The sequence below is a fragment of the Passer domesticus genome, chromosome 1, assembly GCF_036417665.1.
Source record: "Passer domesticus isolate bPasDom1 chromosome 1, bPasDom1.hap1, whole genome shotgun sequence".
NCBI classification, from domain to species: domain Eukaryota; kingdom Metazoa; phylum Chordata; class Aves; order Passeriformes; family Passeridae; genus Passer; species Passer domesticus.
Genome location: NC_087474.1, coordinates 43,112,092 through 43,129,311, shown reverse-complemented (window position 1 = coordinate 43,129,311; position 17,220 = coordinate 43,112,092). Strand labels below are relative to the sequence as shown.

The 17,220-nt window shown below is 40.7% G+C and overlaps 1 protein-coding gene across 14 annotated transcripts in view; it reads right to left on the bottom strand.

Moving 5' to 3' along the window:
- TMEM108 (transmembrane protein 108) overlaps positions 1-17,220 on the bottom strand; it is a 217,185-nt gene that overhangs the window by 39,090 nt on the left and 160,875 nt on the right. The window lies entirely within an intron of this gene.

Sequence of the window (17,220 nt, the reverse complement as noted above, 5' to 3'; positions counted from 1 at the left end):
CTACTCCAAACTTGGCAGCTACTGAAAATCTGTGCGCTCTTCTCACAACTTGTCATTTTCCATCCTTATTCAGGCATTCAACTTGGCTACTTCTTAAGGCTTAAAATTAACGTTATTATTGTCTCTGAAGATCCTTCAGGCTTTGATTCCTACCTATTGTAGAAATTTTGATTTCTGTTTATGTACTTGCTCATAATTTGGGTTCTGTTTCCAATCTGTCACTTGCTAAACCATCTGTGCCATCTGGAATATGCCTGGCCCGAATTTGGTGGAATTCTCTTCCTTATGAAATTCATGAGATGCAGCCTGCAGATGCTTTCACTGCTTCCCTGACAAATTTACTTAATTTGGCAGCTTTGAGGTTTGCATTTTTGTCAGTTTCTAGGCCCGTGTCTTGTTCTTATTATTGTGCCATAGATGGTGGAGGTATATCCAACATGGATGCATATGGCATGTGAGAATCCTTCCAGTTTCAACAGCTTTGACACACAAGTGAACACAAAGATTTGGATACCTAAGATCCTCATGAGCCATTTCTTCCTCTAATACACCATAAAGTCAGAGGCATTTGAGAGTGCAGGGGCAAGTAAGAAATGCATAGTTGCATAGAAGGTCATCATCAGGTTTATATTTCAGTGGTACAGCAGACAACAGCATCTAGGAATAACAGGATTAGCCAATACACTGTTTCAAATATTGCACAAAGATGAAACCACATCTTTGCCACCAGTAGATAAACCCTTCTGTTTATGAGAATTTTTAGCTTCTGAGAGACAAAAACATCATAAGGATCTGATTTTGGTGTTTTCCAAAAGAACTAGGTGGGTGCAGTAGGCTCACAAAGACTGATGAAACTGGCCAGCTTAAAAAAGATTATCTGAATGATCCCTGGCTAATCAAAATATGCTGGCTCAACCATGGGTAAGAGGAAGGCAAACAGAGCCTGTGTTCTTCTCAATTTGACATTATGAAGGTTACTCACTTCTCAAAGTCCAGAATGAAATTACAATAAAAAAACCCTACTTTGTTATTTGCAAGAAAAAACCCCTACTTTTTTATTTGCTAACTCCTTTTCTGAACCAAATTCATCTCCTAGGAACTAATGCATTGAAGTACATTGATGAAAAAAATTGGTCTAAAGACCGCAGCTCTAAAAAAATGGCCAAAATTATAAATGTATTCGATTTTATGTGAGAGAAAAATGAACTTTGTGAGTTTTCTCCCACATCCATTCAAACTGAGTTCCTAGACACAGATCACCAAATGTGAACACGTAAATTTAAGTATGTTAATATGTATTCTAGTACTTAACAAAAGTGAGCTCATTTCCAGGGGGTAGGTAGCCTCTCCCTAGCAGAAGTAATTTGGAGAAAATGAGAAAACCCAGGTAATGAAGAACTCCTGAAGCCAGATGGTACCCAAATCCATCCTGCTGTGCTTACCTGTTTTTCTCTGTCACTCCCCCATGGCTGCTGGGGCTCAATTAGCTTCATATTACAGCACTAAACTAAAGTTTTGATGGCTGGCATTTATCCTGCTAGACTGTCATCAGAAAATATTTGAAGTGAGCAGGTGGTTAGGGAGGAACCCCACCAAACCAGGTGGTGCTCTACCCCGAGAATGAGAGGACATCATTCCCAGCAATTCCAGTGAATCTTCCTTACAGCTATCGACACTGCCACGCACTTTGCGTGGCAATAGCAGATCTTTGGAAAAAACCCAATGCAGTTGGATAACAGCACATAGAGAAAAGGAAAATAAACAGCCTTTGCTGGCTATGTTCTCTTCTTCAGTGTAGGGAGTCATGAAGCTGTATTTTGCATTATTGAACAGCAGCCCAAATGCCATGGCTTGAAGCTCCCACTAAGCTCAGATGATCAATGAGGCTGTGGCGGCGGTGTTACTGTATTTCTGTGTCCTAACTTTACTTCAGATATGCTGTTATTGTGATTTCTGTTGTGTTTAGTAATGATAAACCACACAGAGTAAGGCTAAAAGGTGCTATCTGAATTTATATTTGTTAATGTCATTAGTGTAAAATACTCCTTTGGAAGACCCAAAGCATGGTGGTCTGGATTGATGCTAATGGGCAGCATCCCAGCAGGAAAACGATGCTTGCTTCATCAAGATGCTGGAAGGAGTTTGTCTGCTAGCCAAAATCTCTCCTACTGTTTATAAAGCAGCATCTCACTGAACTACCCTGCTTTTTACAGCTCATTACTGAGTGGTCTTTTAAAGGGGTTGGCTGCTGTTCAATTTCATGGCTTCAGAGTTGCAGAAAAACACCTTTCAGGGTGTCTAACCTTCCCTCCAATCTCATGGCTACTCAATGTGCTAGGTAATATTTCACTAAGTCTCTCACTCAGTAACACCCAGTTCATTGCTGCTGTGACAATTCCGAGTGAACAGAAAATACATCTATCCTGTGTACTGCAAGTAATTAGACCTGTGGCTGCAAATCACCCCTGCAAAGTTGTTCCAGTCATGATTTTAAACATGAAATGGTTTTTGGTGGATTCAGCACTTGGTCTCTGAATAATGCAGTCCATAAATGAAAAGTGACTTTGAAAGAGAAGACTTTTTTATTCTTTATTGTCCTCAATCAGTGCTGCTATAATTTCAAAACAAAGCTGGTAACTCTGCTTTTTATTGCATACTAAGATTGTGGTGACAGGAATCACATTGTTGTAACTTTTAAATTCTCCTAACAAGTTTTATGATTCCCTTCAAACAATGGATCTCCCTTGTGTAATCGTATTTTCACTTTTGATTGTAGGCAATGCATTTTTATTACCATAAAAAAGCCTTCTGAAACTCTTCTATTGTGAGGTTGTTTTATTTATCTAGTCATTAGCCTGTGATGAAAGTGACACCTCCAACAGCTCAGTCAAAAACCCTTCCACTGGCAACATACACAGATCTGCTGAGATGCATTAATCTTTTATTAGATTACAGTTATTGTAAAAGCTGGCATTCAATTGTTTAATAGGTTTTTTCAATTCTAATCTTCTACACTCTAAAAAATAGCTAGAGGTAGATGCTAAAAAAGGTCTGAGGCTCTACGGCAGTTGAATGGTTTCCTAGGCTTGAACTGGTAATTACTTACAGGCTTTTTAGAAATTAAAAATACTTTTATTTCATTTCCAGTCAATACCATCAAAATTTTAATAAAACATTTACACATTACTGAGAGCAACAAACTATTTCTCGAATGAATTGCAAAACTCAGTTAATAAAGATGTAGATGTCTCCCAGAAGCTTGTGCTGGCCACCAGCAATTTCTGCCACACCTCTGGCAGGAAGGAATTTATTTGAATTCACAAGGTAGTTTTGAATGAAAAAAAAAAGCACATCCTTTTGGGATACTTCTCAGCTGCAGATAAAAACTATTCTGACTTCTGTGAGAGCTGGTGAGAACCATTAATAATCTGCCTGACTTGCATCGGCACTGAAACACCTGATACAATTAGTTCCATCCTTACAAGATGGAAATTTTGTTTGTGAGAGCACGTTTGACTCGACAGTGCATGCTGTTTCTGGGTGGACTCCATCCTGGGCCTCGAGTTCTCAGCACCAGGTGGGACTTAAGAGTGGATGAATCAAAAATCTTTGCTGCAGCCTGCTGGGAGTGTAAATTCAGGAGTGTCTTTTTGTGGCCCTGGTAGCTGCTGCAACAATAAAATATTTTTGCTTATTCACGGATTGCAAATTTTAGTTAACAGTCTCATGTACTGCAGCAGGAACACAAAAGGACACTTGCAGTTGTGGAAAACATAGTAAAAAACCCCAAGGAAAACAGATTATAATTTCATAGAACAGAATATGTTAAGGACTGAAAAAGAATGCTGATTCCTGAGGAATTTTCCAATTTTCTTTTTAAGCTTTTTCTAATGCACTTACAAATGCATAAATTGTTTTAATGCTCTCTAGGTCATAAAAAGCAAATTGGTAGGGTAAGAACTGTTTTTCCTTGTCAAGTTGGGCACCCTACCTAGTTACAGAAATGAAGACAGTCTGCTTCCTTCTCACCATGCTATCATGATCAAAGGAACAGGATGCAAAAATTTCCCCCACTGAACATGCTGCTATTCAAAGCCCTTTGTAGGCACCTCAGAGCAAAACACAAGTGTCTGGTTTGAGATGAAAAGAGAGAGCTCATGTATTTATTTATTCAGAATGGCATTTTGCAGCCCCAAAAGAAATGTAAGTATGCATGTATGCATGCATGTACATCTGTAAATGGGGGTCAATAAGGAGGAGAGAGCTGTCAGTGGGGCTCTCTCTCTCCCCTGGGCAAAACCTCAGACTTGAAAAGGACTCCCTGCCTCCTGGTGAGGCTCTGCCACCCCTTCCTCTGTTACCAGGCAACATTATCAGCAATGCTGCACATGTGCACTGGACATTAATTACCACTTTCTGCTCACTGTTTGTATTTTCATTTGTGCACTTTCCTTTAGAATCATGAGGCATTCTTGAGTGAGTAAGATTTTCATTTAAAGCATGTCTGCACCCATAAGCCAACTGGCCCAGTGGGTAAAACATGCCCCAGTTCAGGGAAAGAGAAAAATGCCTGTGCTCCTGCTCAGCTCCAGACACCCTGGATGCAGCCTCAGCCCCAGTGTGGCTGGGAACAGCTGTGCCACCATTGCCTGCAACCCCGGGCTTCCCAGCACTGGCTCTCCTGGCTGCCACCCACTGTGGCAGCTGTTTATTATGTTAAGAAATTAAACCTTCAATTCCTCAAATAAGATTTGCATTGGGATCAGTAGCAGTTTTACCTCAGCTGAGTATTTCAGCCTGTGAATGCCTCACCATCCAGATAGATAAGGTGTGACTTTGTCTGGCTTTGTAAAAACAGTTGTCAAGAATCAAGACACTTGAAAAGGCAGGCAGTAGTTAAAGAGTTATTGAGTATATGCTGCAGAGAGTGCTTGGTGATCTATCCTCCCATGCAGGAGAGACAAGCACTCGAGGAACAGGAATGGTGTCTGTACAGGAATACCCTGCACCTTAATTCTGACCCATGAAAAGGCTGGTATTCAAACCAGACATATGGGAAGGAAACATCAGGGCAGAAGACATCAGGGCTTGGCTGAAGTGCATGGTGCCCCCTTCCATGCAAGGCAGTATTGTATTTGTTGGGTTCCCAGACAAAGGAAGGAATGATGAATCTGACTCCATGTTCTTGAAGGCTAATTTATTATTTTATGATACTATATTATATTAAAGAATACTTAAACTATACTATACTAAGCTATACTGCAGAATACAGAAAGGATACTTAGAGAAGGCTAAAAAGACAATAATGGAAACTCGTGACTCTTTCCAGAGTCCCAACACAGCTTGACCTTGATTAGCCAGTAAGTCAAAGCAGTTCACATGAAACCGATCAAACAACCACCTGTTGGTAAACAATCTCCAAACACATTCCAAAGAAGCAAAACACAGGAGAAGCAAATCAGATAATTATTGTTTTCCTTTTCCTCTGATGCTTCTCAGCTTCCCAGGAGCAAAATCCTGGGCAAAGGGATTTTTCCAGACAATATGACTGTGACAAGGCGGAGCCAAGGCACTGGCCAGTCCCTTGCATCCTGCCCAGAGACCTCTAACCTTGTTTAGAGGCCTCTTTTCCGCCAGCTTTACTTACACACTGCTGTTTCAGGGAGAAGCACTGATGATGGAAGTCACGCTGGGTGGGCAGCACAGAGCTCGGCATGTGTGGAATGGTGGCACTGAGCTAACTCTGCCTGTGGTAGGCCCTGGCAGGGGGCTGAAGGCAGGAACACATGGCATTGCCACCACCTGACCTCCTCCACTACCCTGCCCAAGTCTACATGCTGAACAGAAACTCTGCACATAAAGAGACTGCAGTGTGTGAAGAAAAAATGTGGGGAATAAAAGGAAATTAACTTGACAGGCACATCCACCAACCCCTTATCGGGATATGGATGCCTCAATTTCCAAGCATCAATGTCAGAAACATCAGAGCACTCTGATTTTGAACAGGCTGCTACTACCTGTCCTCTAAGAAATTACTCCCCAACATTTATACTGCTTCAGATTGAAGTGCCCTAAATAATTATTCTCATTTAAAAAGCAGGTAATATTTTACTGTAGGAGACTTTCACCACAGTAAACAGCATCCCTTTCTTGCTTCAGAAACACTCCTCCATCATTCCTTCATGTCAGTGCAGTCTCTGTGTCCGTGGGCAGCCTGTGCTCTCTCTCCAGCTATACATACAATAGATATAAAAATGTTCCAGAAGACAAAGGACATGATTTCAGAAAGGGAGAATCATCTGTCATTACCTTGCCTCTAGTTTTACTACACTGACACAATACTTTCAGTCTCCAAGAACAAATTTAAGGTATATGGCTCTTTTAATCCTCATAAATCTGGAATTACCCTAATTACCAAGAAGAGACATAATTAAAAAGGAATGACTGTGCAACTACCTTCTCAATGTCATGTCACCACATTGACAACTTAATTAAAAGTGCTATGAGTTCAGTTTGTATCAATAAGAAAGATACAGAATTTTTAAAATTCTTAGCCTGCTTTTATGAAAATGTACCTTGGTGCTGCTACTAAGAGATTACATCAATTAAAAGATTTCATCTTTCTTGAAGATACATGAATATCTCAAAAGAAAACCCTCATTTTTATATGGGATTTTTATGTCAGCATACAAATGGACTGGCTAGAAATAACCACCTTTACTGTAAAACACATGACCCTGAGTATATGAAGGTCATGTTCATTATACAAATAGTCCACATTTTTTGTCCTGTGCTTTGCTGCCTGACACAGAAAATCAAGATGTACCTGAGGTAATTAGAAGGCAACCAAAGAAAAGACTAATCATAAATTTATTGTACCATTTTTTGTCAGCTGAAGTCTACTTTGTCTCTGGTCTCATACACTCAAGTGTAAATCTGGAGCATCTGCCTTGGCACCTATGGAGTTAGAGGAACCAAGTGCCTACCCACTGAAAGCTGATGCTGCTCTCCTCCCCAGATCAAAAGCTGAGGAAACCATTTCAGTGAGTTCTTCCACATTTTGTGAATTTCTTCAAACATGGAAGCAGCCTAAGTGAAAATCCGTGCTTCACTTTTTAATAAAAATACGTTTCTAACCCATGTAAGCCCTTAATGCTTCAATATTGAAAACCAACTACATGAACCCCAAAACTTTCTAATCTCATATTATTTAAGCCAATTTCAGGATTTCTTGGAGCCTGGCTAATGATTTTCAAGCACTTAGGACTGCAATAACTCCAGCTGGGGATGTGATATCCACTTATTTTATTTACTAAATTACTTTCTACAACCACTCGCCTTTTCACGTGTCTGATCCTTGACATCTGTTTTACAAAAGCAGAGCCAAAGCCCACTGCAGTGGGAAAGCTGCGGCACTCACTTCAGCCTGGCCCTCTGCAGCTATTTTTTCAATCTGGACACAGAGCACTGACAATATCCTGCCTTCAAAAAGCACAGCTTAAGATGACTGTAAGGCACACTTGGTCCAGGGTAGGAAGACACTGACAGAGTGAAGGAAAGGCCAAGCAGTGATGAGAAAAGCCAGCTCTGAAGTCAAAGATCTTGAAGCACACTGGCGCCTTTGACTGCCTGTTCTTTTCTGACACGCTGGAAAGATGAAATCCATACATGACCTCTGCCTACTTTCCTGGCATGCTCCTGATCTGCAGTCCTTAGCAGACAGAGGGAAGCAGGGGACTAAAGCAGCTTGAGTAGTTTGCATGCAATTAGTGGGAGGAAACAGGCAGTGCTTTCAGTGTCAGCAGGTTGCATCTGCTGGAGTTAGCCCCAGCTCTCAGGAGCTATTGTCATGACACCTAGGAAACAGAAATGCACTGTGAGACCTGGATGTTGTGCAAAAAGCCACTGCTAGGTGGAAGAGCAGGGGATCCAGGAAGGAAAGCCAACCAGGAGGTTAAGCTGTCCTGCCAGCTTAACAGCCTAGAAGGATGTGCCTTACAGCAGCATACTTGCCATTGCTGGCAACAGCAGCAGCCTGTGTTCCAGCATCCATTGCTGTGCATGCAGAGCACGGCTGCGTGTCCTGGCCACAGCCCTGAGCTGATGGATGCTGCTGCCTTAGAGCTATTGTACTGCCAGAGCTGACTCTTCATAATGGCAAAGCAAAGATAAGGTGGTCCTGGCACCCCTTTCCTACAGGATGGCAGCATCCAAAAAGGCCAGCTGCAGGCTAGACCCGTATCTGTAGCCTGCCAAAAACTTTTGTCAATGGTAAGGAATTACAGTGGAAGATTGCTGAAGAGAAAGCTTCAGGGAAAAGGGAAGGTTTTCCACAAAAATAATAATTTGTGAGATTGATTCTCTATTGTGCTTTGTTTCCATATGGAATTCTCATAAAAATGTGCTGCTGCATTTCAGACTTTTTTTTTTTTTGAAACAGCATGTGTTGTCTCCCAACTGTGCTGTTTATGTTCTCCTCAGCTTGCACACCAGCTGCATGGCAACACGCTGCAGGTTGCCAGTAAACACAACTGGAAGCCAATGAGACAAGATCATCTTTGAAGATCAGGCACAGTGTTCTTCTTGGGATGACATGCAATGCCAGATTAAAAGCTCCTCATATATCGAGGCACTGGCAACAACATGGACACTTCATGCACCACAAATGCTGGATTAGTATGGTCACATCCTAGTGTAGGAATCTTGAGGTGGCTCAGCTTGTGGAGCCAAATAAGGAGTACCATCATTTGACTTATATGCTCTCTCAAAGCACCATTTCTTGTGAGAGTTTCCAAAAGAATCCAGTTTTTTTGTTAAAGTGCTGTCTGGTTTGTTCAACTGCTCATGCCATCTATAAGGTCATCCACTCATTTCATAAACATACCTGAATCTCCACCTCAGACCTTCCCTTTTCCAGTTCTTCTTTTCCCAAAGTAATCAAGCAAAGCCCTGTGATAGCTTATGGCACAGATTCAAGCTGGATTTGATCTTAGCTAGATGTCTCACTGTGCTGGGTATCAACATTGGCCTGTTCCAGACTTGCAACTGTGCTTATTATATTCATCCATGTTCAGGAAATTGATTCATTAAATAGAAATACAGCTCATCTCAGAGCATATCTCAGAACCCCAAAATAATTATGGGGTAATCACAAACTAGTTTTGCATGTAGAAAACACAAATAAGTTTGAAAAGGTAACTACTGTTCCTCAAGTCTCATAAATCTTATTACTGCCACAAGCAGAAGGATCAAACATGGGGGAGAAACATTGATCTGACAAAATATTCCAGCCACTGAGGAATATACCTGGCTGTGGAAAGCCTGTGCAAAGCTATGATGGCATTGGGTTTGGGCCTGCTTCCTGATTTTAACATGAAGCTATGCTGTGATGATTACAGTCAGCAGCAAAAAGCCAACAAACCCTCACCAGGACGTGCCTGCTTTGCAGTGCAGGCTGCTGAAATCTCTGGTCTGCCAAAATGCAGCTAACTGCCCAGAACACAGTGCTGGCATCCACATCATCAGGACCTTGCTCTTTGCTGGATTTAATCCTGGGCTTCCTGATCACAGGAACTCCTGATCAGAAGTTGGCAAATAATTCCTAAAAGAATTGAGGGGTTGACTTTGAATTGTCACTGCATGGAATGTGGGGTTTTCAGTGCTTTTGTTTGTTTGTTTGAATTTTAACAATAAAAAAGCAATTAGATTTTAGGGATCTTCAAACATCACAACAAAAATCAATTTAGTTTTGGTTTTCTTGAAGACAGAAATCCTCCAGATGTCTCTATTTTTTCAAAAATCAGGATGTTTTCAGTATTTTCAGTTTTGTAGATATTAGTACATGTTTTTGAATTAAATCAATATTTTTGATTAAAAATATGTTCAAAACCCCCATTGTTATGAAAGAAAGCTATTTAGAATATAGGCCTTTGCACCAAAACTAGATTCTCTGTTCACCATTCCATGCTTGGCTGGAGGAGTGGTGATCCTTGAGGAGGAATCAAGATACAACGTAGAGTAACACAGGGATATGTGCTCCCAAAAAGCACAAGATCAGTAGCGGAGCCTCATGCAGACAGATTTGTGCGACTCCCAGAAGAGGTCATGAATCCATGTTTTTCCTCTTAAAGGAGGGAATTCCAATCACAGCACAACTGCAGGAAATCAGATTAATCTGGGTTGCAGCACAGCTGCATCTCTGAGCTGCAGAATTCTACTTTTGCTTTGTTTCCTCCAAATTTCACTAAGATTGCTCAGCCTTAAGAGGAAAGGTTCTCCACTTTATTTTACCCTAAGTAATCCCAAATCAGTCACTGGGATGGCATGTGAGGTGAAGCCACGACCCCGGTCACCATTGCAAGTTAAACCCAGTAATGGCAATGAGCAGTTGAACTGTAGTATTTCTTCTAGCCCAGTGCAAGTTCCTTAGACATTACTCCTTCTCCCTCCACTAATGCCCCTGCCTCCATTTATGCCCCTTTCCAGTACCCCCTTCTTACAGACTGGTGGATTCAGGGATAATATAAGGCACACAATGGATCTATTTCAGCTAAACCAAGACTCTGAGAAAGAAAAGATTTTTTCGTGTAAAACATTTTTCCTCTTGCCTGCAGTAATTCCTCAGGGTTGTGGAGGAGCATTGTTCAGTGTCGTTGGTTAATTTTTACTAATGTCTTCTCTCCCTCCTCTTTCCCTCTTCTTTCATTGGTTACATATGGGCATGAAGTTGATTAGCCAAGGGAAAAGTAAAGTTACACATCATTTGTCTTCTCTTACATTTCCATTGATCAATCCATTCAACATTATCCATTTCCCATTAATTTTCTATTTGCAGCACACCTTATTTTTAGAACTATAGTTAACAAATTGATTTGCTGCTCTTAATCAGCAGTTTCCATTTCCAGCCTGGGAAGTGGGATTAGCACAGCACACTTGCCATTTCATCTCTGTCAGTGACACCTCACACTAAATAATTGTTACAATTGGTACATTTTGCTGATTGAGTTTGCCTTCTGGAAGAACAAGCTATATGAAAACTCACCCCACTCATTGGACTCCAGGCCAAATCTCTAGCATTTATTACACAGATTATAGGTTGTTCCAGCAACATTGACAGGGTGCATAAAAGTCTAAGGAATTAAAAATATTTCCATTCCAAGTCACAATGCAGCAGTGATAACAGCATTGCCTCTTACATTCACGCTGCCTTCACCCCTCAGACTTTAAATGCAATGAAATTAGATAAGAGACTTTGATTATCTGATGTTATTGTTCTGAAAGAGTGTCAGGAAGGTAGGATGGGATTTTTTTTTTAAAGCATCACAGAACTGTTTGACTGAATTAGGAGATAATCTGTTAATTCATCGGATTGTTCAGGCATAATGCACACAAATGATAAAGTAAGAAACATTGCTGTTTTTCTATTAACAATTTCACATAATGCTCCCTTCCCTCCTGAGAGTTGATTAAAATGTAATTTAAATTGCTCCTGTCTTAGAGCTTCATTGTCTATTATCTTGAACTGAGACAGAAGCTCCCTATTGAGAGGATGTTTAACACCAGAGCATTAATGATCTCCTCATTTTTATTTCATTGCAGAAAAATTCTCTACCTTTCTCAGCTGATCTTGTTTATTATGGAAAGATGAAGAACAGGTGACATAAGTGACAACATCCAAAAGAGATGAGCCAGTCAGTAACTGATCAGATCAGCTTTCTTTTTCTTTATTCGGCAAAAACCACTACCAGCTCCTGTTACCATCTATTTCAGCAGACCAAAATGCAATGCAACAGAATATGATCTATTGCTGTTCTTGCAATTCTTTTGCCCAGATTACATAAATATCGGTTGACATATATTAACTTCAAACAGGAGTGCGCTTTATTACAATACATAATGCAAAAATAAAATAAAAAATAAAAAGAGTCAGAACTTGCTGGCTTACAATGTACTCTTTCATCAGTGCAATCTATTTCTAAAAAATGCGCTGTGTTAAAATAGGTGAAAGAGAGAACTGTTTGCCATATACCCTGATTTATGTTTAAAAACTTTTTTTTCCGTTCTCTACTGAAAATAAGAATGATTTGGCAACTAAAACCATTACTCAAGGAGACTGAATGAATGCAACCTTTTTCTCATTATCTCTGTGCAAACTCCCCATCCAAGAGACATAAATTGTAACATGGAGCTCTCTTACCACACATAAATTCAATATCAAAGCTGATCATACCACTGCATTAGAAGACAGCAAAGAGAGCTCCCTAACAGAAATCAGTGAGGTTTGTTGTATCTTGATTTGTCTTCATTCCTTTATTCTGGAACAAAGACAGAAATTTTTGCTGGGTCATAACGTAGCTCATTATCACAGAAATTGGGACTATAAATTAGCTAGAAGGAGTAATTCAACACCCATTTTCTACAATGCAGCACTGATACTGATCTCCAAGTCTAACGTTTCTGATTTTGCTCAGTACTAGAGTGCTCTACAGAACAGCCATGCAAAACCTCATCTCACTTCAAACCCCTTCACACCATTAGCACTTTTTCACTTGCATGACAACCAGGCAGCACGAATAATTTTAAATGTTTCTTTTAGAAGTGCTGCGAAATCTCCCCATCTCAGAAAAACATGAAGCTTAAACTGCAAATCTGACTTAGGGATTTGTACTTCCTAACTTCTTTGGAAGACAGCACACAAGCCTTGAATAAAGCTATGCCTGCATTAGTTAATTAAGTAAGAATTGGGAAGACCCCCTGGTTCTGGGTTGCAGTTGTCCATGTCATCCAAAAGCAAAAGGTTTCTCAGACACAGTACTGGGGCTGCTCCAGTGGGGCACCCAAAATGCTGCAAAGTGAAGTGGGGACCCAGCCACCCTCTTGTGCAGGCTGGGAGAGTTTCCTAGTCTAGGGATGTCAGTAAACCCCAGCAGCCCACTGATTCTCACCAGTTGGCATCAGCTGTCAGGACTGTTCTTGGGAACACGTAATTTACTAGTGCAGATACCAGCATAAACAGTTTGAAGGGCCCATGAGAGATGTGGAATAAGATTAACACCAGCTGGAACTACTTCCAGAGGTGCAAGGTTAACCACATGCTGAGTGGGAGCAAGGCTGGGGAATGCAGGACCTGCCTGAGAAATCAATTTCACAACTGTTTACACAACTTGAGAGTATGCAAAATACTACACTTGTTTATTTGTAGCACAAAAAGATAACTGAGAACTGGGCACTCCGTGTTGCAAGGGACTTAAATGCAGTATCAGTGAAAAGTGTGGCAGGGTAGCAGTTTTGCTGTATACTCCAAATGCATTTCCTGATTAAGAAGGGATGCTATATTCCCAACAGCATAACCACATGCATACAAAACATTTCTTTTTTTTTTTTTTGACAAGTCACAACTGAGCTGTAAGCCATTATGCATGAAAGAAAGCTTACAGAAGCAAAGATGGGAGAGGTAATCACACAGCCACAAGCACTGAAACAAATCTGTATAAGGGTAGAGTTGTGTTTATGGTTGACAGAGCTAGTAGAAATCTGCTAAGTAGATTAAGTAGAAATATGCAGTCAGATGAAGATAAATTATCTCATTTGGCACAGTATTAAATCTCAATTGTGGTTTAAAACATAGAATGATGAAAAAATCAGAATTGCTGCAAGGGAAGCTGAAAGAACCCAGAATTTCATCACAATGAAAGAAATTTTTTTCCCCTGATCTTTCAACACCCATTATGTTGCATTTCTATTTTGATCTTGGGATTTGAAACCATTTGCTTTGAACCTCTGTATTCTGTACTCAAGAGAGGATTTTATTCAATTATTTCAAGCATTTACCAAGTCAGTTGTACTGCATTTCCTGTCATGGGCAAAGGGATTTGAAGTACTGTATCAAGAGGGATATTGAAAATGTTGTGATTTGGTTCTTCTGACCGAACCTTCTGAAGCAATGACACCTGACAACAGGGGACTCAAATCTTACAGAATGTGAAATCTGAGAAAGAAGCAATTAAAAATAAATGTTACATGGGCTAAATGAATGTTTTTCTCACTTGGTGGTAATTATGACTTTAACATGGGCAGGCTGACTTTTGAATTAGGCATCCAGTGTGTCAGTAAGAGCTGCACGTTCATTCATTCATTATCTTGTCAACCTGCTTTGAAAGAAAAAATGGTAATCTTCATTTCACCTTATGCACATATATGTAATAAATCTCACAGCAGCAATGCTCTTGCTATGGAATGATAATGTGTTTGGTGTAGACAGGAAGATAGGGACTGACTTGTTTGGAGTGACCTGGCTCACCCAGAAATGCTGCTCAGACCAGAGAGCACACTCAACCCAATGTGACTCAGAGCAGCAGAGGACTCCAGAAACAAGCACCAACATCCACGTTAGCAAGTAGTGTGGAGAAACTGGTGGAAAGCTCTGGAGTGGAGCTGGAGCTGTTGAAGACCCAACACCTACACTGTGGATGTGTTTCAGGGGGTTCCTTCTGATTATCTCTAGCATGCATCAGCACCTGGGGCACTACAGTGTGCTCCCAGGTGAGGACTTCAGCCTGGTTTCACCCACGGGGATCAAACTGCTGCATGCTGTTAAAGCTCCCTGATGTAAACCACAGTGCAGCGAACAGGACAGGCAGGAGACTCACTTCAAAAGTATCATTCTAATCTGAGCAAAAATGCTGACCTAGCCTAGCCTACACTGGCAGCCTAAATGAGATTCAGCTGCTGAAATCCATAGTTCTCTTGGGCAAAATAAGAGAACACAAATTAAATACAGTACTTTGAGGCCACATTAATGCAGTCACTTATGCTTCAGGCACCCAAGAAATTGACAACACTACTTGCTTAGAGTTAGAAGACTTTATAGGTAGACTAAAGAAAAATAGACAGAGGAAAAGATACTGAATAAGATGTAGAATTTTCACAGAAACTACCAGCTTTGTGTATTGTCTGGGAAGGTGACAGCAGGAAAACTGTTATTTCCTCTTCCCACATAAAAATGTCAGCAGAATTGGTGCCTCTTCATGTAGAAGATGTGGGATGAAAAGCTACCTGAAAGCAGACAGCTTTCATCCTTACTGTTTATACACGGCTCTATGTACAAGTTTCAAACTGCTTTGCGTAGTTTCAGGCATGCAGCACTCACTGAGTTCAAATGAGTTGCACATGACTGAACCGCCGTGAGCTGCTTAAAAACCACTGCCCAGGGTTTCAGGCAAAAACTCACTGTTTAAGTGTTGATTATTATTTTTTCTCCACTGAGATGAATTAGAGTCTTTAAGGAGTACAAGGGAGAAGAAGAAAGAGGACTTGTTCATCAGGTCAGTTTTTCCATGTATGTGTGGCTGATTTTTACTTGTGGCTGAGATAAACTGAGGAGTCATCATGCACATGTGCTGGTACCCATCTAACCAGTGAGCTTAAGGTATCTATGCAGCTAACAATGCTGGTTACCTGGGAGAGAAATTAGAGCTGAGAAATCATCAAGGCATTAGTAACAAGGCTCACAGACACAGTGATGAAAACCACTGGATGTCTTTGTGTCAGGCAGACGGACACTAAAAACCACTTTGAAAGTAAGAACTTGTGTTTTAACAGAAATATATTCATGGAACTGCAAACTATCCTTTGCTATCTGCAGATCTACTTTCTCTGCAGGATGAAGTCTACCAAATAAAGGAAAATGAAAGAACAAAATAGTTCTTTACTGCAGCATAAACAGAGACAGGTCCGAATTTACAGCACTCCCCTAGCCATAGTAATCATGTAGTTTTAGTCCATCTGAGGTTCTGATTATAGAATTATATTTCATGTCTGTAAATCAGTGCCGGAAAAACATAATTTAAGCAAAACTGCAGGTTAGAAATCAGTATCTAACTAACCCTTTTTCCTCCCATAGGGCTGATTTGCATGAGACTGATTTAAAATGCAGAATAATACATGATCTGTGAACAGTTTAAAGGTTTATAAAAGATCATAATTCTCTCTGTATCCAGACAGCTAATTTAGAATTTTGCTGTGGATTAACTCCCAAACCCAGCCCAAACCCATCTTTCCATTAACCCATCTTGATTAGCCCAATCCTGACGGCCATACGGGGGGTGAGCTCCATCTCAGACATACTCATTTGGATTTGGAGGCAAAAGTTCCATGATTAATGCTCTCTTTTGTGACCAAGAGTCATGTTAAATGGTTTTGCTAATCCAGTGGATGTGTTAGATGGGGAGACAAACCTTCTGTCGTATCAGCTTAAGAACCAACCACCACGTTCTCTGCTAATTCATGTGGTGCAACTCTTACAGAGGCAGAGTCCTAGTCCCTGACAGACCTGGAAGGGCTAGATCTCCTCCCTTATCCTTGGATCCAAATGCTTGTGATACGGGGTAGTTAAGCAATGAAAAAATCCTCTAAATACCCAATGGAGGAGAGGGAAAACAATAAAATCCTACTGAAACAGCAGTAATGGCTGCTTACAGGGGCATTCAATTAATCAGTTCCTGTGCACCTGAAGTAGCATTAAATAATGTCTCAGCAGGGTACCCAGTAATTTGTTGAGTAATAATTACAGCTCCCAAACAGGACACAGCAGGAACGCTGTTTATCCATCAGTGTGCTACGGTTTACACATGACCATAGAATAAACTGTCCTGGATTAGGGAGGAAATACTCAGGGACAAAAGCCTCAAAGCTGGCTCCAGTGCTCTGATACCAGCCCCATATAAAAAACTCACCATCTATCAGTAAGTTTCAAAATGTTTTGATATGGGCCTGACCAGGACATAGTGCTAAATGGATCGTTATTTGGAGGCAATATTGCTATTTTATCTGATGATACAGCATGGTCTACATGAAGAACATACAGCTGGCAGCTGTGGACATCTGGTGAAGCAGAGACCAATATTCAGAAGCACTCCAAGTTTCTGGCAATCCAAATAGATAACAATCAGCACAAGTAACAGAAAAAAACCTGTCAGTTTTGCTACGAAGAACTGCTTGAGTTGTTTTTTTGTTTTGTTTTCTAATTTTGAAAGAAGCCAAGGTGACACTGGGTGATGAGTGGTCTACCTGTCTCCACAGCACAACTTCTAGCTTGCTATTGAGATTAACAGTGTCAGGGGACTGTGCATCACTGCCTGGGAGCTTTTCACTGTAAAGGTCAGGAGAGGACCTCCTTCCGCAGAGATGACAAACAGGTATCCTCCACAAAATACTGATATG